The sequence below is a fragment of the Polistes fuscatus genome, unplaced genomic scaffold, assembly GCF_010416935.1.
Source record: "Polistes fuscatus isolate 324 unplaced genomic scaffold, CU_Pfus_HIC Scaffold2, whole genome shotgun sequence".
Taxonomy (NCBI): domain Eukaryota; kingdom Metazoa; phylum Arthropoda; class Insecta; order Hymenoptera; family Vespidae; genus Polistes; species Polistes fuscatus.
The window spans coordinates 15,528,995-15,541,591 of NW_025113096.1; the positions used below are offsets into that span (position 1 = coordinate 15,528,995).

General features: G+C 30.0%; 1 long non-coding RNA gene across 1 annotated transcript; it reads left to right on the forward strand.

The window, feature by feature from the left end:
• The first annotated feature begins 972 nt into the window (after window positions 1–972).
• On the forward strand, window positions 973–2,207 carry LOC122516908. Its single transcript, XR_006303689.1, has 3 exons — window positions 973–1,011; window positions 1,707–1,904; window positions 1,994–2,207. It is a non-coding gene; the product is annotated as an uncharacterized LOC122516908 (long non-coding RNA).
• The last annotated feature ends 10,390 nt before the right edge of the window (window positions 2,208–12,597 follow it).

Below are 12,597 nucleotides of genomic sequence, written 5' to 3' on the forward strand. Positions count from 1 at the left end.
TCCAAAGTTTAATGTACAAATCTGTATATTAGGATCAATAATGTTAGGATTACTCGTTGTGTTATTGCAATTTAAAAATAATAAAATAGATCGAATTGATTTGTGGAGATTATTTTATCGGTAAATCAAGCGTCGTTTGTTTGTTGAGTTTAGGATCGATCGGAATTTTATGACGTAGCTTTTATGCAGGCATTTGACCCCATTTTGTTTTTTGGAAGTTATTTTTCTTTCTTTCTTTCTTTATTTCTTTCCTTTTTTTCCCCCTTAAGCTAAAAATTGCGTTAACTCGTAGCTTGCAGAATAATAATGGTGTGTATTTAAATGAAGGAAATATATTGAATAAACACAAATATATGTATTTAATTATTCATATAAATGTTATCGGAATACGAATGTTGAAAAGATACTTCGAATCTTCCATGAAAAGTTGCGAATAACCGGCTGAACTCTGGGCATGCTAGGCTAGACGATCCTTGACCTTCTGCCGCATACCAAAGAAATTCTGAAACAACGTCGTATCTTACGCACGAACGTAGGAGTTTCTTCCTTTTCTTCGATAACGAGGACAACGACCACACACGAGATACATATAAGCATACACCACCATTTGTAATAACATTTTTATTTATAGACACAGACAGATAATAATCGATCAATTTTTTTTTAACAATGTCATTCACATATCATCGGAAAAATAATTAAACAATGTCACGTGAATGCATAAAAAATGTTTTTTGAAGTTATACATCTTTTGGCGCGTTGGGGAAAATGTAATGGGAAGTGATTTTGTTCCGAGCGTTTGGAAAAACGACACCATGAAGTTTGTCGGTATTTACGACGCGCGGCAATGCGATTTCAAGTATACGGTATGAAGTTGTCTTCTTTTCTTCTTCCCCTTTTTTTCTCAAGCGGGTCACCCATCCAAATACTAATCGTACTCAGCGCTGCTTTACTTAAATGATCAAAGCGAGAACTAATGCTGTAACCACGCCATGGCTGCTGACACGTGAAGTAATTCGATATATCTCTCTTATATTTAGTGTGGACTGATATCTATATTTTGATATTTTCTTTTTTTTTTTTATTCTTTCTTATATATATATAATAATAATTATTTTTTTTTAAGTTATTTTTTTTCTTTGAAGTTATTTTTGAGGTTACTGAGGTTATATTCGTTTTGGTACGGCAAAGAAGTATAACTTCTTACGTGCGTACATAAGTACACACACCAGTTTTTTTTCGATTACAATATCTACAGATAGTTGTCCCTGGCATTACGATTTAATTCGATATAATTTAATTATAATGTTGCCTGTTTTTATTATAATAATTCTTCCAATTAAAAACATTAATAATGTTTAATAAAGAATACATTACTTGTATTTTAATACTATCTCTGTATTTCCGGAAGAATACATTTTCCACTTATGATAAGACCTTTAACATTAAATCTACCAGCAGAGTTAATATATAACTATTTATAACGTAACAAATCAAATGAAATCTTTAACAAGAGTTATATTTTTTACTATTAAGTATAAATAATAGTCAATTTGATACTGGTTTAAATAATAAATGAAACACGGTATTTATTTAAATTTTATTACAAATTTAAAGTCGCGATCCATTAAACCGTTCGTAATACGTTTATGTATTTAAACTTCCTGATTTGATTAAAATACAAATGAATTTCAAACTAATTCAAGGAACCTCGTTGACAACCGATTTGGAAAATGAAGCAACAGACTTGGCGCGTTCGCCTTTCGATATAATCGATTTTCATCACTTTGAAGTCTTCTTGACTGTGCTTCTACGATAAGACCAGAAAGAAAGCATGTTCGATCGTATATTACTTATAAGGAAGAAAGAAAGAGAGAGAGAGAGAGAGAGAGAGAAGAGGTCTTGTATGTTCTACATATGTTGTTACCTACTGCATAATGTGTATTGTGAACAACGAGGTGAAGATGTCATCTATTAACCTGATGTGTTCCAGGTTAAAGTATGGAAAGATATGGTCGCTCCAATGCCTTTTGAAATTGAATTACACGCATGATGATCCGCGTGAAAGAGGTGGTTACCTGTGCATGCAGAATGGGGACATGTTAAGGCACTATTTGTATTACATGTAAGCTGGAGAACGTTTGGTTTCGTGCCAAGAGAAAAGATAAGATTCTCCAAACAATAGAAAATTCCATTCTGATACACTATCTTGATACTTTAATGTTTGATTTTATTTTTTTCCAAAATTTTTAGCAAAAAAGTATTATGCCTGTTACAATGTTAAGTAAATATTGTCGCTGATATAATGAGATCTTTATATATTGTCGTAATTTTTGATAACGAAATACCACACAAGTTGCACATATATAATATATACTATATTAAACTACGATCAATTTATTAATACGTTTTGAAACTTTTTAACATCGCATATTTAATATTGTTGTCATTACAAATTTATTATAAATAATTATGATTATTGTGTTTCTCTATAAAAATATCTGTCCATAAATGTATAATATAATTTTCATTATATAATTTTTTAATTAAATATTTATATAAACCAATGAAATTATATATATATATATATATATATCATTGTTTCTCGAAAATACAATTTCCTAAAACAATTTAAAAATCAAATATTCTATAAATATTCTGCATCCTATGAACCACGCATGTATGTAACAGCTTAACGGAAAGATGTATGTAGAATACGTGACGAGAATCCATGGCCTACACAGACAGATCTGTTTAGCTTCCGGTGTTTATCGTATCCTAACGAGGTTTGTAGTAGTCAGCCTTACAGATAAGGACAGCTCGTGAATGATACACCTCCCTTTCCTCTCCGCACGTTACCTTTTATGGACTTTTTACGATACACGTTCACAAGCGTACGCGTGCTGGGCGCCAGATGAATGAATTTCTATGTGGTATTACTACGTAGCTTGATAATCTAAGTATTTAAATGAAAGAATCAAATGATTTCCTCTTTCTATGTAAAACTAACGACTTGATAAGATATAATAATAATAATAATTATAAAAATAAAAATAAAAATAAAAATACTTTTGAAACATCAACAAGACAAACTATTTGTGGGTAAAATAATGATGTTAGTATGTTCGAATTAATTACTAAACGAAATGGAATTTAATTGAATGAGATCTTCGAAGCTTTTCGTTTGAGTTTACAAGTTCCGTCTCCACTTCCTGTTATATCTCTTTTTCCATCCTTCCGTTTCGATAGTCAACGCCTATAGTCAAATGATGATACGACAACAACGACAACTCGTATGAAAATACGAACACGTTGCAGTACTATGCAAATGAAACTATGTTGCACATACCGAGACATCGATCGCGATCGGGTAACGGTTTACCTGCATGCAATACGAACATAGTAGAGTATCGATCAGTTCCCTTTAATAAAGTACGTATTACGTGCTTGGAAAACCGTCCGTTGTATTAACTACCGACATATAACATGATACAATCCATTCTCATAAATACAAGCAAGATGGAAATGAGTCGACGTGTAAGATGAAGCCAAATGTCTGATTTCCGCTCGGAACATGTGTATTGAAATTAAACGTGTTTGATTTTTTAATGTTTACATTCTATGTAATAATATTTTTCTAATAATACGTTTAGAATATCAAGTTAAGAAACATTACATATATTAGATAGCTATACAATTTTTAAATGTAATATATATATAAATAAGATTGTTATTATAATGAAATTATAATAAAATAAATAATCCTGTATACCTAAATAATATACCCTAATATACCTATCGTGAAAACACAAATTTTATTATATTTAACGTCAAAATTATCAACAATTATTTTAATATATTAAAGATATACCTCCGCATATACAATATTTCAGAAAAACAGCAAAAGAAAAAAGGAATGTAAAGTCATAATACTCTAATTAATTATGTAATGAAATTTAAAATACCTATTTTAACTATAATAAAAACATTTATATAATATCAAAACTATTGTATTATGTATATATCATACACAATGAAAACAAATATTGATGTTAAATTATAATTATAAAACTTATATAACTATTATTAAATTTAATCGAGAATTATTTTTCTTTGGTAAGAAAGGAGGTAGCACATGCGTCATTTGGTGTTTCGTTGAACGGCCCTTTTTCCCTCTCTTTTTCTTGCACCCTCTAAAACTCTGTCGATGGCAGATGCTCTGCCATAATAGTTTCTATTTTCGGTTGGAAGGAGTAGGGTCTGTCCATCCATTCGTTCGTACGAATCTCTACGATCATCCTGCATGGATGCAGATGTTTTTCATCGGGCGGCCCTCGAGGTTGAGAAATAGCAAGAATGAGAAAAATATCAAGCCCCCGACGACGATAGAAAACCGAAGGGTACGAGCTTAACATTGCGGATAGATAAACAGTCACGTAGAACCGTATGAAGTATAATAGATGAGAGAGGGTGACGAGAAAGAAGAATACCGGCGGAGTGGCACGACTTTTGTCGATACAACCTAAGACTCTTCATTCACCCTTTTAAAACGGTCCTCGGATCACGAAACTTTTCCTCCTCGATGTCACTCCACTTTTATATATTTTTTTCTTATTTTTTATTTTATTTTATAAGACCTATCTGCTATATATCAAAATAAATTACCAATTATTCGGACAATACTAAAAGGATTCGTCGTAAATTTTGTTAAATTATTTATTACTGATTTGTTTAAAACAAATTAACCGTCTATAATGTTATGTATAATATATATTTTTGGAAAAAAAATGTTAAGTACATTTATTTACCACAATATATACTATGTGTGTACAATTTTGAATGCACGAAGTTATCGAACGAAGAAACTTTCTTAATAAATTTCATGCAAAAATCATAACGCGCGATACACATAAAAATCATACTTATGTTAGTGAAATCACCTTTGGAACATGCTATGTAGAAAATCGCATACACGATATATGACTTAGCCATGATCCACGTAATCGCATGGCTATGCGATTTGTTACGATAACGTCATGTAGAACTCGACCATACATATGTATATATGTATATAAGTATATATATAGGTATATACTTATCGACTCTTCATCTAAAGAAGAAGATCAACACGATGAAATGAACGATAATTTATACATATATCGACATGACGTAGATGAATAAACGATATTTGCATTAAATATACGAGAAACTTGCAACCCTATTATATGTTTAGAATGCATCCGGTTGATTAATTCGGTCCTGCATTTTGAACGAGTTCAAAATCTACAAACATCTTACATCAGTTCGACTGTAATACGAAGATTAAACTATTCTTATTTTTAGTTTCGACTTGATCAATTAGGTGTTCTTCAAATGCCACGTGAACTTGCTGACAAATTAGCCAAATCTGTCATTTAAAAAATAATATACAATAATTGTGATAAATAGGAATTAGCGATTAAATCAAATTTCATTAATTTTAAAACGGCATATTAAAATTAATTGTATTGAAGAATAAGAAATTGAAACATGAGCAAGTTGAAACTCATACGTATTTTAATAGTACTTCTAGCGAATAATAGAAATATTCTCACGCATTACGGAGTTAAATAAACTTTGTTTTTTGTTTCTTTTCTTTTCTTTTTATTTTCTTCGGATTAAGTAAAGTGGTCCGAGTAAATGCAACAAAAAAATGAAGAAGAGATCTTATGGAGAATTTCTCGCAACTGTCTTTGGTGATCACGAACACGCTCGACTTCTCTCGCGCTCTCTTTGTACTTCAATTCAGACGAATTCCAGGCCGTTGGTCGGTGCAGTTGGATCGTGAGAGTTACTTCACGAGGCCACGATATAAACGAGAGCAGTCACGGCTCTTATTTAATTAAATGTCTACGCTAGAACATCGTTTTATCGAGAGATACGATAAACCGGACTCAAATTGTTGAATTTTCCAGCCTAAACGCGTGAGTGGCTAAAGATTGATTGTGGCGCGTTACGAGTGAAAATTTAAATAAAAAATAAAAATTACAGAGAAAAAAATATATATAAAATATATAAAAATGAATCAGTTTAATAGATATTTAAATATATTTTTTTATGAAATATATATACATGTTAAAAAGTAATATATATATGTACACATCCAATGAAAAAAAAGGATATTGTAAAGATGATAACCATATAGTTTGAATATATGTATGTCACGAGCTGCTTAGCAATTTTCTCTATAAATCATGTGCGAATACATATCATAAACATAGCACCTAGCTTAAAGTTACAAACCCAGCGTGGTATCGAATTTCCGGCTTATGTTAGCCGTATTGCTTCATGGTAAAATACAAAATTTCTACATCGTTGCTGATTTATTTAACTATAAATAATATATATTATGTTGTATATATGAATATAATATATGAATGTCAAAATGTATCGATATTTACTTATCAAATATTCAATATTATTTTTATAATTCATTATTTACTTAAAATTTTGGTAATTATATCGTTAATGTTAGTATTCCTATTTACAAATTCATGAGAATGTTTAAACTTTTAAAAATAAACGTGATAAGCGAAATACAACAGCATTGGTTCGTTTTCGATATACCAGATGATATATACACAGGGTGTTCCAGCTGAAAGAGACCGCCTAAATATTTTCTTTGCTTTTAAGGATGTAAAAAATATTTAAAACATACTTCGATTAGTTTCAAGAGAAATAGTAAATTGAAACAATATTTAAAAAAATACACGTTTATAGGATAAAAAATAAGGACGAGCTTGAAAAAATCCATAGGAAATGATCTTACAAAAAAATTTGTTAACTGTGATATATACTTTTTTTTGAAACCAAAGTATTTCTTAAACAGTTTTCATATTATTCAAAACAAATAATACATATTTAGGTGGAATTGTTCAGTTAGGACACCCTGTATATTGAAATATTCGAAATGCAAATATTTTTTGAAATCTCTGAATCCCGCAGAGAATCATGCAAAACTAACTAGATTTTCTCGATAGTCCGTAACGAGAAAAGTCGGACGCTTTCGTAAAATCCTGCGGAACGAAAAATTCGATGTATCGATTCGTGAAAGTAGAACCGTTTAGTTCGAATTTGATTTTCCCTATCTCTTATTTCATATTTCCGATACGAAAATATAGCTAATCGATTTTTAATTAAAACACAAAAGTATAACACAATAATATTACATATATATAAAAATAACAAAAATAATCAATATCGAGGTGTAAATGATTGAAAAAACGAAATCGATAAATTATAATCAAATTATCGAAATAATCGAACGGCGGGAAATATTACGAATAATTGTTATTCATTAATTAAAAGTACGACGATCGAATAAAAAGATAGTTAAAAAGATAACAAACTCGATGCAAATTATTGAAAAATGGAATCAATAGTAATGTAATAGAAGAATCGTTGAAAGGAAAAGAAAAAATATAAAATTAACGGCACATTAATAGGAATAATTTCAAATGAAGGGATGAGAGTTGATAATCAAAGCTTCGATAACGTATGATGATACAAACGTCCGTTGCAATTTCATCGAGAAACACGAAGGTCCTCGATGTTTTTCCCTTTTCTTTTGTTTCCTTTTTCTTTCTTTCTTTCTTGCTTTTTTTATTACATACTTTATTATTTCATACAAACACACACACACCATTGTGGTTATTGTGTAGACAAAGAGTAGCCGTTGCAAAATGACGATGATGATGCATGCATGCTCTTTTCGTAGAACGCTTATGTCGTGTCGAACTGTTATGTCTAACGTTTACTTTAATCAACCTGGAAGTGAAAGACGAGCAAGAAGCAACTCAAGATAGCGTGTTTCCAACGAAAATCCTTGGTTCATTCTTGTATCCACAACTATTCTCGTGAGTCACGTCCTACGCATTCTCAAAATCTTGTTCGAGGGAAAATATATACGATAAGCGCACCCGTGATAAACTTTTGCCACCGATCGTGTTTCTCCAAACTCCGAACGAACTTATTAAAGTTTATTTAAAGAAAGAGAAAAAAAATAAAAGAAAAATATCTATATCATAAATATAACGATCTTACGATGACGAAGTAATTATTTAATTAATTAAAAAGATCTAAAGATAAAAAGTGAGAGAGGCTGAGATAATTATCGTACAACATCTAATCAAGAATTATGTATACGATAAAAAAAGAAAAACGAATAAATAATAATATATAATATTCATTTTCTCTTTCTCTTTTCATATTTTAAACTTATTATATTTATAACGTGTGTATTATTTACAACTTGTTACGAATTATCAAGTGATCAAATTGATTTGAAATAATCATTAATTCAAAGAACAAAAGAAAAATAGAATAAATGACCTTATTGGGGACTCTTGTTGATCCACGATAAACGTTTATACTCTGTATATTGATTTCATTTTCATGTATTTAATTAATCGATATTATATTTTTATTTTGCGATGAAAAATATTCAACAAAGGCGACGCTTTGACGTAGAAGCGGAAGCCGTTCGATGCATCGTTTAATTAGAACGTGAAGAGTGAAACATCTAGAACGTGGAAAGTTGATTCACATCGGTACGTCTTACACATGTAACGCATACAAACATATTGATGCATATATCGTAACGTTGTTGTTTGTAAATTTCGACGCAACCTATATATATAGATTAGTTTCATTATATATTGTAGAAAAATTATTCAAAAAGTATTATAATACTTACAAAAATTCTTATTAATATAATATCGAATTTTTCTTACTAACGATTAAAACCAATGAATCGTAAAGTATATTTGATTACTCATTCGTTGATCTTTGATTAGTTAATAAATATAGATACGATGTAATCTAAGAGATTTTTATACGGAATACGTATCGATATATCTTGTCGTATTTATATATACATAACACATGTGTGTACATATATTACACATATATATACAAAATTTTTATCTTACCGTGACGTTAATGGCTTTCCAATATTTCTCTGCGTGTATCTCATACCTTTATATTGAATTTTATTTAATAATACGATTTCATTTATATTCTAAATTATCTTATAAAATTTCTACGAACAAAAAAATAATTTCAAGACGAATGATTAAAACGATTATATTTATTTTTTCCTTTTTTGCGGAATCATTTACCTATGTCGCGTAGAAGACGACGTGTTGCTATAACAAATAAATAAATAAATCGTAACTCATAAGAAATAATAATATCTCGAAGATTTATTAACACTGGCGGAAAATTTCAAAGGAATTTCTTTAAAAGTGTCTCGAAAACGTTGTCCTCGAGAATTCATCTCTGAATCAGCACGGAACGCGTGTTACGCGGGACACAACAAAGAACGAAGAAATTTGAACTTTCACCGGTTCCCCCCCTCCTACTCACCCCTTCCAGCGCCATCCGCCAATGTATCTACTATCTTTCTCTTTCTGTTTTAAGAGAATCGTCACAACGTGTATTTTTAAATACACAACTCGATGACGCGTTTGTTTAAACGTGGAGGGAGGATTCAAGCTTATTTCAACGATAATCGTCATTAGAATCCCGGCGGACGCGAATACACGGTCTGTATAGCTTTCCTACAGCTTCCGCTACCTTGGCACCGATTCTAAAAAACGTATAACGTGAATCAAGTATTATATACGTTGTTTTCTTACCGAATCGTGCCAAACTTCGCGAAAATCAAACTACTCAGAAGCGAAACAATGAAAAGCTTCTTAAAAGAGATTTTCTTTCTCTTTCGTTATAACTTATAAAAGTTATTAAACTTAGCAAATAATAATAATAATCTTCTACTTTAACAAGTTAAATCATTTTTTTTTCTTTTTTTTTCGTCATTTATTTATTAATATAAAATCGCGACGATCGAAGAAAAATTTGATTTATCGAATTACAACGTTAAATTTTCAGAATACAATTTATAATAGATATATATATATATACAATTTTTCTTTTTGTTCAATTATCTATACGCGATAACGTTGGTTATGATAAAGTAAATATAAAACAATAACGTTTTACGTTGTTTTTTTTTATAATTATTTTCGATTAATTATCATTAATGGAAAATTAAATTGGTGCACGGCGTGTTGCATTGATCATGAAATTAAAATTGAACATTAGTATGCTTTAATTTTTCGACAACGTAAAAGGGTTAAAGATTAAATCTTGGAGAAAATGAAAGAGAACAAAAAATCTTCCCGGACAAGATGATTTTCAACTTCGTAAAATATCATCTTAATCGGATTCGTTATCTTCCATCTTTTCTTATATACTATATCGGCTCTAGACACCTGCCGAGTTTACTGAATAAACTGCAGATTAAAAGCGCAGATGGATAAGCGAGAAGAGTATGCGAAAGGTGGCTTTTATTAGCAACAACCACCGACGCTTTTGCTCGTCCCGATAACTACTCATCCTTCTCGGAAGTTAACACACCGCAAGAAAATCACCGGGACGATCGGCCTAACCGTATAATCAGGCTAATTTTCTCTCTCTCTTTCTCTCTTTTTCTCTTCTATCTATGAATGTAAATGTATAGATGACAACTAAACGAACTCATAGAGACTAGTTGCTCGACATATTTCTCTCAATGCTTTATTCTAGGATCAATAAAAATGTGAGAAAAATAAGTTATCAATTTGACAAGCATCACAAGTTCTATAAAATATTTCGATTCTATTAAATTTCAATAAATTTATGAAGAAATGATATTGTTCAAGAAAGAAAATGAAAAAAATATAAGAAATAATCTATCCTGCTATAAATCTAATTCGTAATAATAATAAAAAAAAATCCGTAAAAATTTATTAGACCGATAACAAAATTCATTGATTTTCTTTTACCTTTTTTTATTACTTAAAATATAAAAAGAAATATCGAAGATCAACGTAATAGAAAGTTACGAAGGAAATTGAGATGTTAAAGTAATTTATTTCGAGATGAATTTTGTTATAGTTAAATTATAGAAATTGTTGGATTTTATTAAGAATAAAACAATAGTATAAAATGATCATAAAAAAGTGGAAAGTATTTCTTAAAGTAGATACCTTTAATATCATTACTTTAAAAGAGTGTCTCTTGTTTGGCAACTGTCATGAAGCGGTGCGTAATCCTGTGACATTCGAAAATGTTTAAAATTTCCGCGAACAAATAGCCCGTCAGGATGAAAACTAGTAGGATTTGCCAAAATTTTGCAAGAACTTTTGTACGCGACCCAGCTTCTCCAAATCTAATGATCATAATCCATAATCGCCATTTATAAACGGATAGAATGTTTGTTATTTTTAGTCATTGTTAAATTTAATTATAAACATCCCATTCTTTTACATTGAAAAATAAATATAATTTTAAACATAACGATTATTATAAAAGTGTAAGAAAAAAGAATTGAATCGATCCTCTTTGTCTTAATTTAAATCTTACTAATTAATTAATATCACAATTATTCGGAATTAATATCGAGAAAATAAATAATATACAAATTTAATTTATTAAATTGAAGATAAAAAAGATTCTTATATAATAATCCAACAATTTTAATCATTTAACGAAACACAAGAATATTAGTTAGAATAAATGTTTATCTTTCGAAATAATTTTACGTCTCGGTTAATTGAATAAATTTAAAGTAAAACGTTGATAACGTATTAATAAGATTGCTAGTTTTACAATTATTGTCAAGAGAAGAGCCGTATTCAGAATTGAACTTCATTTATAACATCCACATCCTCCGTTGGTCGTCTTTGTACGGATACTTTGTTGTTTTACGTGCCATAGAAGGGTTTACATTAGCCTTGTAAGAAAATAAACGTTCCTTCGTGGAGACGATTTTATTATTTGCTATATTTTACAAGAATATGTTATGTATATATAACTTAGTGCTTGCACGTGGCACGAATCCACATAATCTCGATAAATTTAGTCCTTCCTTCGTTGTAATCCTTAAATATCAAAAGTTACTAAATATTTCTATATTTTCTAACGTATTGTCAAATTTACGCGATAAATAATAAGAAACTGGATTAAATTAATACAAAAATTAAAGAAAAAATTAAAATTTTCTTCTTTTCCTTTTTATTCGTTTTTTTTCCTATCCTAAGATTACAAAAAAAGATAGGAAACAAAAAACATCGTGCGTATAAAAATCGCAAGCGGATAGTTTTTTCCTTTCGTAAACGAAACCAATCGTTGAGGGACATAAGAGTACGTATCGATATAATAATATGAAGTAAACAAAAATTTTGTCCGAACTGTCCAACTATCTTTTTTAGCAAACTTTTCGTTCCTGATATCGTTCGACTACATTAAGGATGCCTCGAACACGCTAATCGTTAATTCGAGATCGTGACTAACGTGCTTGAGTGAGCCATCGAGCGTCTGAGCTGTGACCTACAAAAAAAAAAAATATAGAAAGAGACAAAAAGAGGGAGATAGGAAGGTAGAAAAAGATGGAAGAAACACATCGTCTTCGTTTCTACACGAACGTGTTCTACCATTCGAGGCTTCGAAAATCAATTTACCTTTGTTATCGACGTTGGCCATGGTCTTTCTCTGTTTCAAGACAAGATCCTACTT